A 12865-nucleotide genomic window follows, 5' to 3' on the forward strand; every position below is an offset into this window, starting at 1 on the left:
GTCTAAAACTGCCATACCAGTACAAATATGTGAATATAAAAAGCACTGCATTAAATTCAAAAATGTATAACGATTTATTCCATACTCCATTCTCTTTGATATTAAAATGCCGCACTACTCGTAACGTTCAGCTTTAATAAAAAACTCCATAATCCTACTACATACCGGGGAACTTAAAAACGTACCTACATTAACCGAGGGCGAAAACAGATTTCGTCAAATAGATTACGCATTGTATAGCATTTAGCTACGTAGACTTGTGCTTTACACATATACAGAGCCCAACTGGGGAGGTACCTCCACCTTACAGAAAACCGCAGCCAAATAACACTAGACCCTACTAATAGTGTTGTGTTCCTGCCGGTGAGTAAAGTTGCCAGAGCTCGAGGGAGAGGAGTGTTAGGTTAGGTTAGGTTAGGTTAGGCAACACGCATGTAACTCCTCTGGAGTTGCAGGCGTACATAGGCTATGGAGACTGCTTAACATCAGGCGGGCTGTATGCTTGTTTGCCACCGACGTAGTATAAAAAAAAACAGTATGTTTTTCTTATTTACACGCCTTTTACAAAGTGTTATTATTATTTATCTTTGCAGTAAAACAAAACGTATTTTCTGTATCCTTTACTGAGGTGTGCCAATAAAGAGTACTCTATCTATCTATCTGCAAAATGTTCTTCTTGTTCTTACACAAACACACACAAACAGTTGTTAAAATTATCGACAATATGCATTTTCCAAATGCGAGTCGCTCGCGTTCCAAGGGTTCCGTACATTACACAATTTAAACAATGTATTTTTTATGTGAAACGTGAGGGAAATGTCTTTAAGAAAACCCGTAGGGCTCGGATTAAAAACTATAAGTAATTAAGTCCGACTCACGCTTGACTGCACATTTCTAATAGGTTTTCCTGTGATCTATAGGTAAAGAACTATAATATACACCTCCATAATGCAGTTGCAATGATGGTATGTATGTACACGATATCTAAGCATTTGTAAATTTTGATGTATGTATGTAAATTATGTGTAAAAGTACTACAGGGCGAGTCGTTCCATTCAGTTATACAATTACAACAAAATGTTTATTTTTAAACTATTTTTGTTCTTTGTGCGCACAGGATGAAACTGAGGACTACACACTACACGGGGTCACACTGTCATGTTTGACTTGATGATTTTACATTAGTTAAGCTTTGCTATGTTTACACATAAGCATGATTTTACATCAGTTAAGCTTTGCTATGTTTACACATAAGCAGTACATAGCTTCGTATCTTAGCTTCACCATTTTTTTTGAATTTGTAGCGTAAAAAAGCGCTTAAGAAACAGTCTTACTACGCTGTCTTGCTACTTATGTTTTTTTTAACCAAACAAACGGCCCGAGTGATGTGTAGCACCCACCGCCGGCTACAAGCGCTTGATGACTCACACTTTTGCCGATCACTTTTTATATTGCGAGTGATGACCGCGTCTTATTATGCTGTATCTGGTGGGCAAGTCATCTGTGTGACTGTAGAGGAAAAAAAGATTCTCCACTGTGACGCGTAACCCAGTTTGCGAGTTGAAAGCTATACTACATATAGGACATACTTCTAGGACCTCTAGGTAGCTGGTATATATCTGTGGGTCCAATTAGGACTGCCTTTGTGGCATTGCTTAGATATCTATGGTGGGTATGGTCTTTGGAATAGGTTTGCAGATACGGAAAAATATTGTGATTCAGCAGTCTTGCTGTGCCATCAAATCCTTTTTATGAAAATGGAATACCTAAGGATATTTTCTTAGCTTTTTAGCGATAAGACCGCCTGTTGTTTAACCTCTTCTTTTCTGTATTACTTGTATTGTTTTCTGTAATGAGGTGTGCAATAAAGAGTATTTATTTTGTACTAGCTTTTGCCCGTGACTTCGTCTGCGTGGAGTAAGTAATTTGGGTAGCTTATTTTTGATCCAATCTGCTTTTTTTCGATTTCCCAAACAAACTTCCACCCCCTCCTTTTCTCCCCCTTAAATGATGACTTCTGGGATGAAAACTACCCTATGTCCTTCCCCGGGTCTCAAACTATCTCTATACCAAATTTTAACTAAATCGGTTCAGCGGTTTAAGCTTGAAGAGGTAACAGACAGACAGACACACTTTCGCATTTATAATATTAGTATGGATATAATATGGGTAGGCTTTTTATCGTTTTATAAATAACGAGCTTTCATGACAACGACATATTTTAATTTTTATCGCAATAGTAACCTTTTTTATTAAGATTAAAAAAATTTTTTTTTTTATTGACTATTTTATGCATTGTGAATGACATACCTATAATATCAATTGTTGACATTATTATTATTATTTTATTCGTAGAAGTCATTAATTTAGTATTAGAATATTTTTTTGTTGTTTTGTACTGTGAATTTACTATTTTTAATGTGATTATTTCAAGTGTTTAATGTATGTAATCATTTTAATATGCATGAATTAATATTCGACACAATGTATATTGTTAAGAATTAAATAAATAAATAAAAAATAAATAAAACTCCACGCAAACGAAGTCGCGGGCAAAAGCTAGTTACAAAATAGTCTGTCTGTAATTAAAAGCAGTTGTTTAAGAGGTCACAAAACAACTATAAAACCGACTAAACTCAGTTTGCAAGTTGTTGTTTGTCTTTGTACTTGTGAAAAGTTAGGATTAAAAATAAGAGGTTAACGGGTACTAATCTAGACGGAGTTGGAAGTTGTTAAACCTAAGTTAAGTACAGCTAGGTGATTAAGACTGAGTTTACGAGGTGCAACTAAATAATCACTCTGTTCTAGATTAACCCTTCGAATGCCTTGTCCCGTATACGTCACAGACAATTTGAACTTTAATTTACAATTTCAAGGTTATTAATTCGGTAGCAAATTTTTGACACTGGCGTTCGAGGGATTAATCCGCAATCTGCCGCATATACTCGTACAAGACCTACATCACATTGTTTTTGAGTGTCACGTCACCAAGTTTAGCGGGAAAATGGCAGATCTTAAGATCCTATTGACGAATTTTATTACGATAAATAAATAAATCACGCTTGATTTTTAGGGTTCCGCACCCAAAGGGTAAAAAACCGGCCAAGTGCAAGTCGGACTCGCGCACCGAGGGTTCCTTAAGTACCTTTTAGTATTTTTTGTTATAGCGGCAACAGAAATACATCATCTGTGAAAATTTCAATCCCGTTTTTAGGGTTCCGTACCCAAAGGGTAAAAACGGGACCCTATTACTAAGACTCCGCTGTCCGTCTATCTGTCACCAGGCTGTATCTCATGAACCGTGATAGCTAGACAGTTGATGTTCATAGTTCACAGATGATGTATTTCTGTTGCCGCTGTAACAATAAATACAAAAAAGTACGGAACCCTCGGTGCGCGAGTCCGACTCGCACTTGGCCGGTGTTTTTATTGTATTTGCGCACTCTATCGCCTTGACAATAGACGCGTGTTCAGATATTTCTGAGCGCCTTGACCGCTCCGATATATCTGGGGCCCGTTTATCAAAAGCTTGTAGCTTGTAATACAAGTGGAAGTCCCTTTCTAACAAAAGCTGTCAAAAAGGACAACGCCGTCCTCGAAACGTCGGAGGTAAATTTAAAACTTATTTTACGCGATTAAGTCCCGTCGTTGTGAATGAGTAAAAATCGTAAAAGTTTAAATCAGAGGTTTCCATTATAATGCAAAACATGAGTCATGGTTGGTATTTGACAAAAGTAAATATAATTCCTGCCAAAACATACTTACCAAAATATACTTGGACCCGGGTATGTCCTTAAACTACGTCCAAAAGAGAGGTATGGGCACTGTGAATGGACCCGGGTATGTCCTTAAACTACGTCCAAAAGAGAGGTATGGGCACTGTGAATGGACCCGGGTATGTCCTTAAACTACGTCCAAAAGAGAGGTATGAGCACTGTGAATGACATCTCGCTTTGTGTGGTAGGGCACAAGACAGCGGATGTCATTCCAGATCTAGAGCAGAGCCCAACTGGGGAGGTACCTCCACCTTACAGAAAACCGCAGCCAAATAACACTAGACCCTACTAATAGTGTTGTGTTCCTGCCGGTGAGTAAGGTTGCCAGAGCGCGAGGGAGAGGAGTGTTAGGGTCGGCAACGCGCATGTAACTCCTCTGGAGTTGCAGGTGTACATAGGCTATGGAGACTGCTTAACATCAGGCGGGCCGTATGCTTGTTTGCCACCGACGTAGTATAAAAAAAAAACAGCTATAGTAATCCCTAAAAGTCACCGTTCATCCCACGCAATACATACATACAAACAACATAGTGTCAGATCGTATCTTCGTAATGAGAAACGTGACAGAACCTCAACACGGCCAATTTATTAGTTACTAGCTTTTGCCCGCGACTTCGTCTGCGTGGAATTAGTAATTTGGGTACCTTAATTCTTAAACAAATCTGCTTTTTAATTCATCCTTCTTCACCCTCAAATTGGTCCACACTATACATTTCCACCCCATTTTTTACACCCTTAAGGGATGATTTCGGGGATAAAAGTTATTCTATATCATTTCCCACAGCTCAAACTATCCCCATACCAAGTTTCATCTAAATCGGTTTAGCGGTTATTGATTCCCCATACAAATTTCCACTTGAGGGGTGAGTTCTGGGATAAAAAGTATCCTATGTCCCCCCCCCGGGACTCAAACTATCTTTATACCAAATTTCAACTAAATCGGTTCAGCGGTTTAAGCGTGAAGAGGTAACACACAGACAGACAGACAGACTTTCGCATTTATAATATTAGTATGGATAAGGAAAGGATTCACGTTTGTATGCGTCTATACATTCTTAACTGATAGATTGAAATTTATGCATTTTAAAATATGGTTCACGAATACGTTAGATGACAAAATTTTATCAATTGTACTAATTGTATTTTTAGGATCAAATATATATATGGGACCCATTGTATTAAAAACAAAAGTCAGAAATGATAGTCAAAGCCCGACAGTCGTACCTCAGTCGCGAAACGCTCCTAACAAAACGATAAGTGAACGTGACGTCAAGGTCACTGAGAGCCCATCTTGAAGTATGGACAAAACAAGAAAATTGCGTTTTTGTCGGTGAAATATTGCGTTTATGTATATAGTTGCTGTACAATCTTTTTTTGGATAAAATGTAAGGAATCGAATGGTACCTTTACTTTTTAACTTTTTGGAAGTTAAAGAAAACTTAAATATTAAAACATTCAGGTCCTGTTTTTTTGTATTATTTCCATATATTATTTTAATATCCACATTATTGTGATAAATTGCTCATTTTAATAGATTTTGTTATAAAATTCAACATGTCCCTATTGTCATGTACGCCTCTGTATTATCGGGGTTCGGTTATCCATTATTTCCGTCACGTTTTTACATCCAAATTGATATGTGTTTCGATAGGTTTCCTGGGTTTTCTTTTATGTTTTGTGAAGATGGAAAAGGGAATAATTGTGTGAAAACGTCTATAGGGATTTTGGGTTGATTTTGCTGTGTTTAGCTCGTTAGCTCCGATTGGGGCGACCTCGGTACCAACTGTATTTTTTAAATTTTTATTATAAGAAAGTATAAGAATGTTTATTCTTATATATATTCTTTACATTTACCTAGGTATTCGTGATGTTACCGTGAGAACGCGGTTTTAGTTTCATTTGTAACTGGAATGAAATAAAACTATGAAAACGGATTATATCGCGTATATATGTGGAATTTATACTACATCCCGGCGTTTGACGTTTGGGATGTAGTATAAATTCAATATACGCGATATAATCCGTTTTCATAGTTTTATTTCATGAGTAACTATCGCGGTAAAATAATGAGTAAAAATCGTGAAAGACTAATTACATGTACGTAAGATGAAATCATCTTAATTGGTATTTAAAAATGAGTAAATTAATTATTTACAATTTAAATTTTAGGTGTTGTATCAATGTAAAAAACAAAGGCTTTTCATAGGAGACCAAGTATTTCAAAATTACGTAAAGTTATTAGCAATTTGTTATAAAGTATATTGTTATAATAAAGTTCTTAATTGTCGCAGGCGGGACTCGTCAAATTCTCTTTCTTAATTATCTAACTTTTTAATTGTATCCAAATTTGATTGTTCAAGTAAGACCATAGTATTCAACGAAAAATATTAAGTATTTACTTGCCTAGCTATAACTAGGGATATTTAATACCAATTATTATAGGGATATAAAAAGGTACTAACAATATGTATAAGTCCATTGTTAACCATCCCTTGGTTAACAATCTACTATTGAAGGTTTTTTAAGTTTGGCCTAGATTTACAGACAAACGATCATCTAGTTATTCTAGTCGGGAAACTAGGTGAGCAAGCCGAGCTAGATTCGTCGAATAGCTGTCCGTGGGGTAAACCGGCCGGAAATTCAACCGGGGTTCTGTCGAATTTGAAATTAACAGGAAATGTCGTCCACACCCACACAAAAACCGGCTTCGGGGCCTAGCCAAAATGACAAACGTTGATAGAAAACGCCAATCGAAACTTAAGATAAGATAATATAAGATAAGATAAGATAAGATAAGATAAGATAAGATAAGATAAGATAAGATAAAAATGTATGGAACAAGGTGCGTAACCAACGTGCAAACCATTAACACTACGTAGCGTAGCGTAGTCATCTCTCTCTCTATCTAGTGCGACAGAGACAGTTGCGTTTCATTCGCCTCGGAGCGTAAACATTTGACACGTTGGCTAGGCACCCAAGTCATGTGATACATGTTTACTTTTTATTTGGCGTTTGTGTATGTCAGATTGTCAGATCAGGCTTTTATAGTCGTCATACAAAAATCTACATATGTTAGAAATATGTATCTTAGTAGCACCATTTACACCATATTTTTGCATCTTTTTAGGGTTCCATACCTAAAAAACGGACCCTATGATAGGGTCCGTTTTTTACCCTTTAGGTATGGAACCCTAAAAAGATGATGACTAAGACTCCGCTGTCTGTCTGTCTGTCCGTCCGTCACCAGGTTGTATCTCATGAACCGTGATAGCTAGACAGTTGAAATTTTCACAGATGATGTATTTCTGTTGCCGTTATAACAACAAATACTAAAAACAGAATAATATAAATAGTTAAGTGGGGCTCCCATACAACAAACGTGATTTTTTTGCCATATTTTTGCGTAATGGTACGGAATTCTTCGTGCGCGAGTCCGACTTGCACTTGTTTAAATTGGCGGTGCTCATTTTTAAATAGACTTTCTTATAATAGTCTGTGAGACGAGTAATAAATCTAATTTCCAAGTTATCTTTTCAGTTTTTACCAATAAATTTTAATTAAGTGTAATCATAAAACTTTAGTAATCCCTAAAAACATCGAGGCTTTAAAATGGACACCTTCAAAATCTTTACTGGCGCTAATAATGTATATAAATCTCTTTGCGAAAAAAAACAAGCGTTGTTTTCTCACAACAAAAGTTTTAATAGTACTCTAGTGCCACTTAACTTGTAATGGGTTTTCTAAGTTATAATTCGAAACTTGGGACGCATATACAGTAACTGTATAGATTCAAAACGTATACATTATTTCCTTATAATAGGGAATATTACCTTAGAGGATATAACTAAACGGAGTAGCCATTAACAGGCGTTCCCCCTGTCGAAAATAGTCGGCCAATGGTCATACACAATGTATGGACTGACGTTTATCTGACATGGCTATTTTTACGTTACGTATACAATTGACGTTCCCCTCTCGCAAAAATCGGCAGACTTTTAGTACAGAAAATTACAGACAAGGCGTCTCCGTTTGGTTATATCGTCTAAGAATATTACGCGAAACCTGCGTAGGGGGCGCCACTACCACAATCTGAACGGTCTATCGCGAAACAAGAAAATCGAAATTTCGTAATCTAACATCTCTGTCACTCTTGCATATTCGAGCGATAAAGAGACAGCGAAATTTCAGATTCGCGTTTCCCGGTAGGTCCTCTGTAAACAAAACGCCTTGATGCATCAATGTCATATTTTATTATCTCTGAACACTTGTCAAAAAAATAGGCACAGTATGTATAAGTTACTCTATGGTCTACTAAAGGGGCTAGTGCTGCACTCTGGTGGCAGAACATTGCAGTAGTACCCCTTATTAAATAAATACAAAAAACCAGACAAGTGCGAGTCAAACTCGCCCACCGAGGGTTCCGTACTTTTTAATATTTGTTGTTACAGCGGCAACAGAAATACATCATCTGTGAAAATTTCAACTGTCTAGCTATCACGGTTCATGAGATATAGCCTGGTGATAGACAGACGGACAGCGGAATCTTAGTAATAAGGTCCCGTTTTTACCCTTTGGGTACGGAACCCTAAAAAGTGCCACCGTATTTCAATAAACACAAAACCACATTCAACAAATGTTTTATTCAAGATACCTACTATAAATAAATAAAAACTAAAAACTGTAATAGATGTCATATATTAAAGAAAAAGTGACGAAGCCCTCCAGTGGTGAAGGGGGTGGTTCACCACTGGAGGGCTTCGTCACTTTTTCTTTAATATATGACATCTATTACAGTTTTTAATATATATATAGTAGTGTGACTACTTAAAAAAACACAAATCAAAATATTTAATAAAATAATTTGATTTGTTCCCAGACTTGTTAAAATAAAAACTGTTTAATTCGGACCATAAAAATCCATAGAAATGTTAGTTGGCTATATGGCGCAGTCGGTAGGATCCGGACCTACACATACGCTTCCATAGTGTTTTATTCAGATACTACACCGAGTACTTTTGAATGACGGATAATTCCAAAAGTCACCTGTATCTTTATTATCTTCTCTTCTTCTTCAGTCGGTCCCTCAATGCAGGATCGTGACATCATGTCCTTCTGTTGAAAACCAGGTTCCGCCATAGGCTTTTTATACTTTGCAAAGCGCATGGCCTCGTGCAGTTAATTGCATAGATGCAGTGATCTTTCTTATATTAGAATCCATTTTCAAAATTACCTGACAGTCTAAAGTATTTGTAATTTGCTCATTTATATTCGCCTATATTTTTTCTATAGAATAATCATGTTTACCTACATCTTAATTTGGGGTCCCTTTGTTTGACATAATTATTGAAAGTCATAATGTAATGATTGTCATATTATCATTAGTCATAATTCTGAAACCGTTAACTTTTCAGGATTTTCCTCGGGTTATCCTTAGGTTAGGTTAGGTTTGTTTTATGGCAATCCTGAAAATTTACCCGTTTCTGAGAAAAAACCAAATTATGACTAACGATAATATGACAATCATTACATTATGACTTTCAATAATTATGTCAAACAATAGAGACCCTCTCAATTTACATATTACTGTGTATCGTTTTATTGAACCTATACAATACGTGTTATAAATTTGTACTCATTGTATCTATATGCTAAAGAAACATATTTTCATGTTTTCAGGTAAGTTTCATCGAGAAGATGGGTGAGTTACATCTAGCGGAAGGTAACACATTCATTTACTAATACATATTTGACGAGGTAATAGACAGACAAACTTCGCATTTATAATATTAATACGGATTGTAATCGAACATAAACCGCAGTTGAGATCGTATTCTGAACACGACAAGTATTCGAATGTCGCGGTATTCATGTAATATCGGTGGGTGAACCACAATATCGCTGTTATGCGAGGCGCGCCACCTAGCCCGAATATGCGGCATATCAAGTACGAGTATTTTACTAGCAACTACCCTCCGCCTCCGCCCGAGACTTTCACGTAGAAACAGTTAATAACTTATTATTTATACTGCAAATAGTAAGGCCTCAAGGGCTCTTTTACAAGTCAACACAACATCAGTGACATGGAAAATCATTGCAACATTAAAATTTATACTTATAACAAACAACATAAATACAACAGCCAATACGTAGGTACCCGATTTTCAGCGCTTTAGGGGTTGAATTTCCAGAAGACCCTTCTTGGCGAAGCTCTATAGTTACATTTTCTAACTATAATACTTAATAATAATAAAAACGAAGACGCGAAGAAGAGGAGAGAGGAGTACAGTTAATAAATATATATCAAATTGTGTAAAAGTATTTTTTATAAAGTAAATATTCAGAAAGAGAAATAGGACCTACGACCTACGCATGTATACAGAAGCCGTTCTCTCTTAAACACATAAAATGCATCAGTACGACCACTAAAGGGTAACGAACCCTAAGTATTTCATTTACCGCCATTCTCGCTATAAACAGTTTACTGCCAATACTGCCATCTTCATAAATGCTCACCCCATTCAGGCTTCACGTAAACTGCGCAGATACTATAATTAGCCGTTCTATTTAACCACGGCCTTTACGATGCCATTCTGCGGCGCTAGTAGTCACGTGGTAGTCACAAAATGTATTATAACGTACAGATGTAGTGCATAATTGTTTTCCATCGTATTTTCTCGGAGACGTTCATATTTGTCATGCTACTTCAGTCAACTTTAGTACTTTTTGTACCGAGACTAACTGAAATAGCAAGACATGTTCGTACGTTTCCGTGAAAATACGATGGAAAATAATTACGTACTACATCTTGTAAGTACATACGCCATGCCTTGCTTTACAGTTGCGAATTGTGTCTTAGTCGTAGCGTAACATAAATGTGCCATTGTCAACCAAAAGGGTACTTATTGTCGCTTGTCAGTAAGGCGCTATTTCCATATAGCTTCAATTAGAAATCAACCTTATCGACAAGCGACAATGTGGTACCTTTTGGTTGAAAACGTCACAAATATTGTTGCTGTGCCGATGAAGTTTGAACACGTTTTTAATCAATCTTAGAGAAAATTGTGACGTGACAATTATAATTACTTAGCCCAAACTCTGTATTTTCTATAATTCTCAAATAATAATAAATAATGTTCTCTGTCTCAAGATGCCAAGAAATCGTGAAGCCTAAAGCATTTTGCTTCTACCATCTAGAATAACCATCATATTCTTGAAAAAGTTTGCAGACAGGGTAATGGTCTGTGAAACGCGTCGCGAACTTTATCAACCAAGTTTCATTTAATGTCTATGGAAAACGAGATGTTAAGAGATTATAGTCATTATCCTTACTTTTCAGCGTTCATTAGGGTTCTGTACTCAAAGGGTAAAAACGGGACCCTATTACTAATACCAAGTCCGTCTGTCTGTCACCAGGCTGTATCTCATGAACCGTGATAGCTAGACAGTTGAAAATATTTAAAGATGATGTATTTCTGTTGCCGCTATAACAATAAATACTAAAAAGTACGGAACCCTCGGTGCGCGAGTCCGACTCGCACTTGGCCGGTTTTTTTTACTCGTCTGAGAATTTTGAGGACTGCTATGGACTTTTCAAATTCAATTGTAAAATTTGTAGCGTAATATTTGTAATTGAAAGATGGGGATATGATATTTAGTCATAGTTTTAATGGAACTGTAAAATTTAGGCTTGCCTGAATTCGATGTTTTTGTCATCAAATAATCAATTGATTTTTAGTTACTTTTTTATATGTATCGAAACTCAAGGTTTGCCAGCGAGCTATGGAGCGTAGTATATTAGGTGTTCGTAGAACTGATCGAATCAGAAACACGGAACTACGCTCCAGAACCTGAGTTGCAGATGTAGGTGTCAAGACCGCTAAGCTTAAGTGGGACTGGGCGGGACATGTCTGTCGCATGCACCCGGAAAGGTGGGCCAAAATGGTTACTGAGTGGGACCCACGGAGCACCATAGACGGTGCAGGCCGGGGTTCAGGCAGACCAAAAAGGAGATGGCGGGACGACTTGGACGCATTCTACCCCAAATGGTGGGAAAATGCCGATGACAGGGTCGAGTGGAGAAAACGAGGGGAGGCCTTTGCCCAGCAGTGGGACACCAAAGTTTAAAAAAATTTAGATTTCATCTTACACCTAGTTCCTAAAGTTTAAAATGTGTTCAAAATAATTAACAATTTGTTAAACTTTACATAAGTACTAAAGGTGGGTTATTCAAACCGAAAGGAGCTCTTAGTACATTCAAAGTGGCCTTACAGAGTACTATAGCATTTTTGTGTTATGTGACCATCGACATATTGATGACAGTTCAAAGTTATTTCTCAATTCAATGATTAAGTAGCGCACGTAGAGCCAGAAACCTTTTCGCATATCCAAATGTCCGCACCTATCACGGTTCAAACGCACCCACGTACCGAGCAATAGAATTACTAAATAACTTCTTAGCTTCAATCCAAAACGCAGACATATTCGCAGACAAGTGGCCGTCCTTACAAAGTAGTGTCAGGATTTTTTTAAACTCTACCTATGTAACTTTGTAGTATGTATGTTTAATTTAAGTTCCTAGAGATACTCGTAGTTCGAAAAATGTATACATGTTTATGATACTGACTATGTATTAACAGTATAAGTGTCTTGGCGTAGGTCGCTGTAAACTTATACTTGTGTTTGTTTGAATAAAGAATAAAGAATAAAAATTAGTTAACATATTCGTACAATTGTGTGATATCATATTAGGGGTCTGTATTGTATTATAGGGGAGGGTTTTGGTCATTATACCCCACGGAGACCAGCCGGGTTGGGGTATTATTGTTGGATTGTTGTTTTGATGTTGTATTTGAGTGTTGGTTGCCGGTGTCTGCTAATTGCTATGTTCTATATGTGTTCTTTTCGGACTGAGAGTATGTCCCTGCTCTCATTATATCAAAGGCATTTGTTCTTTGGATCTTCGGGGTGGGGGTAACCTTCTTGGGGAGGAGGCCTTCACCCAGAGAGGGATCCATAAAGACAAATAAAACAACTTGCTCAAAAAATACAAAAAACAAACATTAAGAAAGAATATGGAAGCAAAGGCTATA

General features: G+C 36.9%; 1 protein-coding gene and 1 long non-coding RNA gene across 2 annotated transcripts in view; both read left to right on the forward strand.

Moving 5' to 3' along the window:
* The window catches only part of LOC134744835 (uncharacterized), a 332603-nt gene that overhangs the window by 272397 nt on the left and 47341 nt on the right, over positions 1-12865 (forward strand). The window lies entirely within an intron of this gene.
* LOC134744859 (uncharacterized) overlaps positions 1-12865 on the forward strand; it is a 54859-nt gene that overhangs the window by 32780 nt on the left and 9214 nt on the right. The window contains exon 2 of the long non-coding RNA XR_010128125.1: positions 4122-4251. This is a non-coding gene — a long non-coding RNA (uncharacterized LOC134744859). The remainder of the gene's footprint in view (positions 1-4121; positions 4252-12865) is intronic.

Source organism: Cydia strobilella, chromosome 10 (genome assembly GCF_947568885.1).
Source record: "Cydia strobilella chromosome 10, ilCydStro3.1, whole genome shotgun sequence".
Taxonomy (NCBI): domain Eukaryota; kingdom Metazoa; phylum Arthropoda; class Insecta; order Lepidoptera; family Tortricidae; genus Cydia; species Cydia strobilella.